At 35.4% G+C, this 6,355-nt stretch overlaps 1 pseudogene; it reads right to left on the bottom strand.

Moving 5' to 3' along the window:
* Positions 1–559: 559 nt before the first annotated feature.
* LOC105711990 (centromere protein Q-like) lies at positions 560–1,348 on the bottom strand (annotated as a pseudogene).
* Positions 1,349–6,355: the final 5,007 nt, after the last annotated feature.

The raw sequence follows: 6,355 nt of genomic DNA, 5'->3' as shown, positions 1-6,355 counted from the left end.
CAAAGAAGTAGAATTTTGATACTACCTTCAATGTTAAAAATACCAGGCATATCTAAACTACTTCACAAAAAGACTATGGAGTTATGTAAAAGAGTAAAGGCATTTGAGGATTTTCCAAGTTCCAGATGACCAGACAGAAATTGTAAGTCATTGGCTACAGAATGAATGATAGCAAACACAGGTTTTTATGCACTAGGCACTGTATGTAAACATTTACATGTCACAGCTCCTGATATGAGCTGTTAACCAATAAATGAGCTCGAATCGGCCATTAGAAACTATTAGATCATCAAGGCAATTTCTATTTTATGGTTTTAGGCAAATAATTGTAGATACAGCAATATAAATATTGGTTTCCTAGGTTTGTCAACTATTAAAAACAGTTTTCAGCACCACACTAGGTTCTAATGATAGATGCATAAAGACTAATTTTAAATTGCCTATCAGTACATAAGTCCTCCAGAAGCCTTAGCCTCTGTACATATAATCATAGGTTAACAGTTCTAAAACTTCGTGAATATTAAATTAACAAGGAGCAATCTAAAAAAAAAAACATTCTTTAGGAGGCACTCAGTTTCTTATAGGCTTCTTCAATGAATGTTAACATGTTCTTTGTCTGTGATGAATTATGAAGAATATCCAAGTCCTTTAGAAGAAGTTTCTGGTTTGAAATTAGTGCCAAAATTTCTTTCTGAAGGGTGGGTGCTTTGAGAGTTTTCTCAGAAAGTTCCAGAAGATGGAGTATGCCACTATTTATTTGATGCATCTGTTTTACCTTCTCTTTTTCTTCTTCCACCTTGCTTGCCAGAATTTGAATTTTGTTCTTTATGCTCTGAATATTCCCAGTCATTAACTCTGTGGTCTCTACCATTTTATCTGTTTCCTGTAGTAATGCCAGAGGTTCGCCATTAGCTTTGTCTCGTGCCCTTTCTGCATTCAGTAGACTTGAAACATCAGTTAAATCTTCCATGATTTTGGGAGGGAGTTTGACACAGTTGTAGCAATCGTTTCTTCAGAAAGTTGATACGGTATTGTAATTCTTCTTTTTTTTAATACTATTACTCAAAATTGTTATTATTACTGATTCAATCATAGTCTGGAAATGGTCTCTGCTACTCTTTGAAAGAGGTTGCCAGGTTTTTCTCTTGTTGGATGCTATCTTTACCTGTTTCAGGCTAGTGTGCTTTGTTTGTCCTTCAGAAGACAGATCTTTCAGATGAATTACTTCTTTTCATTGTGTTTCTAACCTTTTTCTCTGACAACAGCATTTCCTCATTATCCTTTTTCTCTTTGGATTTCTTTTTAACTGTTGAGAGTTTTTCTTGGAAGCATTTGCTTTACCAGACATCTTTATCGAAACACAGTGCTAAAAACAAACAAAACAAAAAACTGATTCTTCTTGCACCCTTCTTAGAGTAACTTGAGCCCAAACATTCTGTATTTTATTTTTCAATTGCAAAAGTTAACCAAATTTTCCATAATAACGTATAAATTATTTATTACTCAGGTTGTAATATTTGTCTTGGTAAAATTTATTCTTTTTATTTCATTATTATTATTTTTTGAGACAGAGTCTCACTCTTGTTGCCCAGGCTGGAGTGCAGTGGCACAATCCCGGCTCAAGGCAACCTCCGCCTCCCAGGTTCAAGCCATTCTCCTGCCTCAGCCTCCTGAGTAGCTGGGATTACAGGCATGTGCCAGTCACCACGCCTGACTAATTTTGTATTTTTAGTAGAGATGGGGTTTCTCCTTGTTGGTCAGGCTGATCTCGTACCCCTGAGCTCGGGTGATCCCCAGCCTTGGCCTCTCAAAGTGCTGGAATTACAGGCGTGAACCACCGTGCCCAGCCTTTTAAAATTTTTTTGTTTTAATTTTTGTGGGTCCATAGTAGGCATATATATTTATGGGTGTACATGAGATGTTTTTGTATAGGCGTACAATGTAAAATAAGTACATCATGGAAAATAGGGTATCCATCCCCTCAATCATTTATTGTTTGTTATAAACAATTCAGTTGCATTATTTTAATTATTTTAAAATGTGTAATTATATTATTGACTATAGTTACCCTGTGGTGCTGTCAAGTAGTAGATCTTATTCATTCTTCTGTTGTTTTGAATCCGTTAACCATCCCCTCTCCCCATGCCAGCCACCTACTACCTCCCCAACCTGTGGTAAATAACCATTCTTCTACTCTCTGTGTCCATGTGTTAAAATATTTTGATTTTTAGATTCCACAAATAAGAATATGTGGTGTTTGTCTTTTTGTGCTTGGCTTTACTTAACTTCGCAATCTCAAGTTACATATTCTTATGAGTTTTTGGATTCCAGTGAGGGTGTGATGATGGTAAAGGCTCTATTTTTCTTTTCTTTTCTTTTCTTTTTTTTCTGCCAACATTCTTATGCCCGTATTCTTAAGTGATCATAATTAATAGCTCATGATTTTTGTTTAAATAATAGAGTAGATATCAACAGTTGAACTTGCAAATATCTTTTTAAATTTTATTTTTTTAACTCACAAAGAATAATGATACGTATTCATGAGTACATAGCAATGGTTCAATACTTACAATGTATATTGATCAGATCAAGGTAGTTAGCATATACATCATCTCAAACATTTATCATTTCTTTGTGTTGGGGACATTCAATATCCTCCCTCTAGCTATTTGAAACTACATGTTATTATTAACTATAGTTATGCTATAGTGCTATAGAACACTAGAACTTACTCCTATCGAGCTGTAATTTTGTATTATTCAACAAGCCCCTCTAATCATTAATTTTATATTTGTTGCTCTTTACCTCATCTGTTCCATTAGATCCTTATGAACATGCAGGGGAGAAAAAACATGTTATGAATAGAAATATTCAAAAAATAATATTTGGAATAATTTTTTGTATCAAGATACCATGTAAGAAAAATTTTTCATTGAGGTAATTTTTAATCAAAATAGAAAGAAAGCATGCTTTTTGTGTTTTCCTTTTGAAATCCATCTTTGTTTTCCTAATTTATTTCCTCTTTTTCACAAAAATATTCATCTGAGGTTTGAAATATTTTGGAGACTCTTTTAAAAAGGGAACTTTATAAAAACATAGTTTTAGCTAATATACTGATAGACAAAGAAGAGGAGAAAGAGAAAACTTTTTAAAAATGAAAACTTCAGTCATGTGTTAAAAGTAGGGGAAAAAAGGAATTCCACAGTTATGAGAATTATAAATTAAATTTGATTGATAATATTGATTGATCCAGTGAAGATCTTCTGTTAACTTGACATAAAACACTTTTAAGCAGAAAACAATTGAAATGCTAGGAATTGCTGTTAAGAAATAAAATAGAGTTGAGTCACATTAAAATGATTTCAAATGGGGCATTCCTTTGGTAATTTTAAATTGCCTTTGTTGCTGACAAGATCAAATGGGCTAATCTGACCAGTTCTTTTTGTTCTGTCACTTTTTAATAGAATCAAGCGTCAGGGTTAGATTAACATTAAATGGTTCTTACCTCAGCTTTCTACTTAATGATGCTTTTAAAAAGCCTAATGCAGAAAATATGATTAGATTTTGTGTAGGTGCTATAAGAAGCAAAAATGTATTTTCACTGCTTAGACAGAGAACAAAAGGGAAGCTAAAACGTATTTAGATTGATAGATTTGTACTATATTTTATTTGATCAAACTATTTTGATTTTACACTGAGAGCAGTTAAAATTTATTTGCCATTTACTAGATAATTTTATTTATCACAGAAGAACCAGGAATCCTATGCCTAAATTCTTTCCTCTGTATTTTGCTTTCTTTTCTCTCAAGTGCCATAACCTCATGTAGAATCTTGTAAGCAACGTATCACTTGACAAATGATATATTATGGTGTCGCTTACAAGCTATTACATTAACATGTCAGTTTCCTAATTCTGAATAAGGAATCAGGAAAAGTTTGGGAGCAGTGAGTAGTATATTAAAAAGATCCTGGAAGCTCAGAGATATAAAACATATTGCTCAAGGTTATAAAGGCAGTCTTCACCAGAGCTGGCACATAAATCCATATCTTTCTGATTGTGCATCTTTAACATCTACACGTTATGGTTCTATAAGCATTTTATGTGTATATGGTGGTCTCTTCCTCCATGTTGAAAGATTTCTTTGACATGAGGGCTGGGTTTTATTAACCTATTAATCCTCCTTTTATGGACATAAGGTACATGTAACACAGTGCTTACACATACAGGGTACTTTTGTTCATTTCCATCTACATTTGTGTCTTTCCTGACAACAACCACAAACACAACATATTGTGAAGAAACTAGAGGGGCAGAGCAACATGACAGAATAGAAGCAGAAACACCCAATTTTAACAATTCTCTACACACAGAGAACTGTCACGAAAACCAAAACCCATGTGAGCAATCATAGTACCTGGTTTTAAGTTCGTATCAGTAAAAGAGGAATTGAAGAGGCCAGGAGAAACAGTATTGCATCAGTGGTTCCACCCCTCCTCCATCTCTGGCAATAAGATGCAGAGAAAGAGTCTGAATACTCGCGGGTGGAAGAGCGCAGTGACTGAGGAACTTTACATTGGACTCTGCTGCTCGGTCGCAGTGGGGAGCAAAGCTGTGCTGGACTCAGCCAGCACACACACACACAGGGAGCATCTGGACCAGACCTAGCCAGAGGGAAATTGCCTGTACCAGTGGTCAGAAACTAAGTTTCTCAACAAACCTGGTCACCTCAGGCCAAAGGGCTCTGGGGTCCTCCATAAATCTGAAACTCAGTCTAGGACAAGGACTGAAATTCCTCAGTAACTCCTAATGCTGAGCTGGGCTTACAGCCAGTGTACCAGTGTGGTGTGTAACCTAAGGAAACACAAACTGGGGCACCTAAGTGAGTGCTTGCACCACCCTACTCCAGCCTCAGACAGTGCAGCTCCTAGCAATGAAAGTGACTTCTTCCTTCTGCTTAAGGAAAGGACAGCGAAGATGAAAAAAGACTGTCAGGACATAGGCATAGGCAAGGAATTCATAGCTAAAACACCAAAAGCAATGGCAACAAAAGCCAAAATGGGCAAATGGGATCTAATTAAATTTAAGAGCTTCTGCACAGCAAAAGAAACTATCATTAGAGTCAACCAGCAACCAACAGATTGGGAAAAAATTTTCGCAATCTACCCACTGACGAAGGGCTGATAGCCAGAAGACAGAGAACTTAAGCAAACTTTCAAGAAAAAAAAAAACCCCATCAAGAAGTGGGCGAATGATATGAACCCAGCTTCTAAAAAGAAGACATTTATGCAGTCAACAAACATACAAAAAAAAGCTCATCATCACTGGTCATTAGAGAAATGTGAATCAAAACCATATTGAGATACCATGTTATGCCAGTAAGAATGGTGATCATTAAAAATCAGTAGACAACAGATGCTGGAGAGGATGTGGGGAAATAAGAATGCTTTACACTTTTGGTGGGAGTGTAAATTAGTTCAACCATTGTGGAAGACAGTGTGGTGATTCCTCAAGGATCTAGAACAAGAAATACCATTTAGCCCAGCAATCCCATTACTGGCTATATACCTAAAGGATTATAAATCATTCTGTTGGTTGAGGGTTTGTTGTAAATAGCTTTTATTATTTTGAGATACATTCCATCGATACCTAGTTTATTGAGAGTTTTTAACATAAAGGGCTGTTGAATTTTGTCGAAGGCCTTCTCTACATCTATTGAGATAATCATGTGGTTTTTGTCTTTGGTTCTGTTTATGTGGTGGATTACATTTATAGACTTACTTATGTTGAATCAGCCTTGCATCACCATGATTAAGCCTACTTGATTGTGACGGATAACCTTTTTGATGGGCTGTTGCAGTCATTTTGCCAGTACTTTTTTGAAGATTTTTGCATCTATGTTCATCATGGATATTGGCTTGAAGAGTCTTTATAATGGAACGATTTATAATCCTTTGGATATATACACAGTTATGGGATTGCTGGGTCAAAAAGAATTTCTATTTCTAGATCCTGGAGAAATCGCCACACTGTCTTCCACAATGGTTGAACTAATTTACAATCCCATCAACAGTGTAAAAGTGTTCCTATTTCTCCACATCCTCTCCAGCATCTTGTTTTTTTAATGATTTAGATTTTTTAATGATTACCATTCTAACTGGTGTGAGATGGTATCTCAATGTGGTTTTGATTTGCATTTCTCTAATGACCAGTGATGATGAGCATTTTTTCATATGTTTGTTGGCCTTATATATGTCTTCTTTTCAAAAGTGTCTGTTCATATCCTTAGCCCACTTTTAAATGGGTTTGTTTGTTTTTTCTTGTAAATTGGTTTTAGTTCTTTGTAGATTCTGGATA

This window comes from Aotus nancymaae, unplaced genomic scaffold, assembly GCF_030222135.1.
Source record: "Aotus nancymaae isolate 86718 unplaced genomic scaffold, 86718_ANA_hifiasm-v0.15.2.pri h1tg000016l, whole genome shotgun sequence".
In the NCBI taxonomy this organism is placed as follows: domain Eukaryota; kingdom Metazoa; phylum Chordata; class Mammalia; order Primates; family Aotidae; genus Aotus; species Aotus nancymaae.
This window is presented reverse-complemented; position numbering and strand designations above follow the sequence as displayed.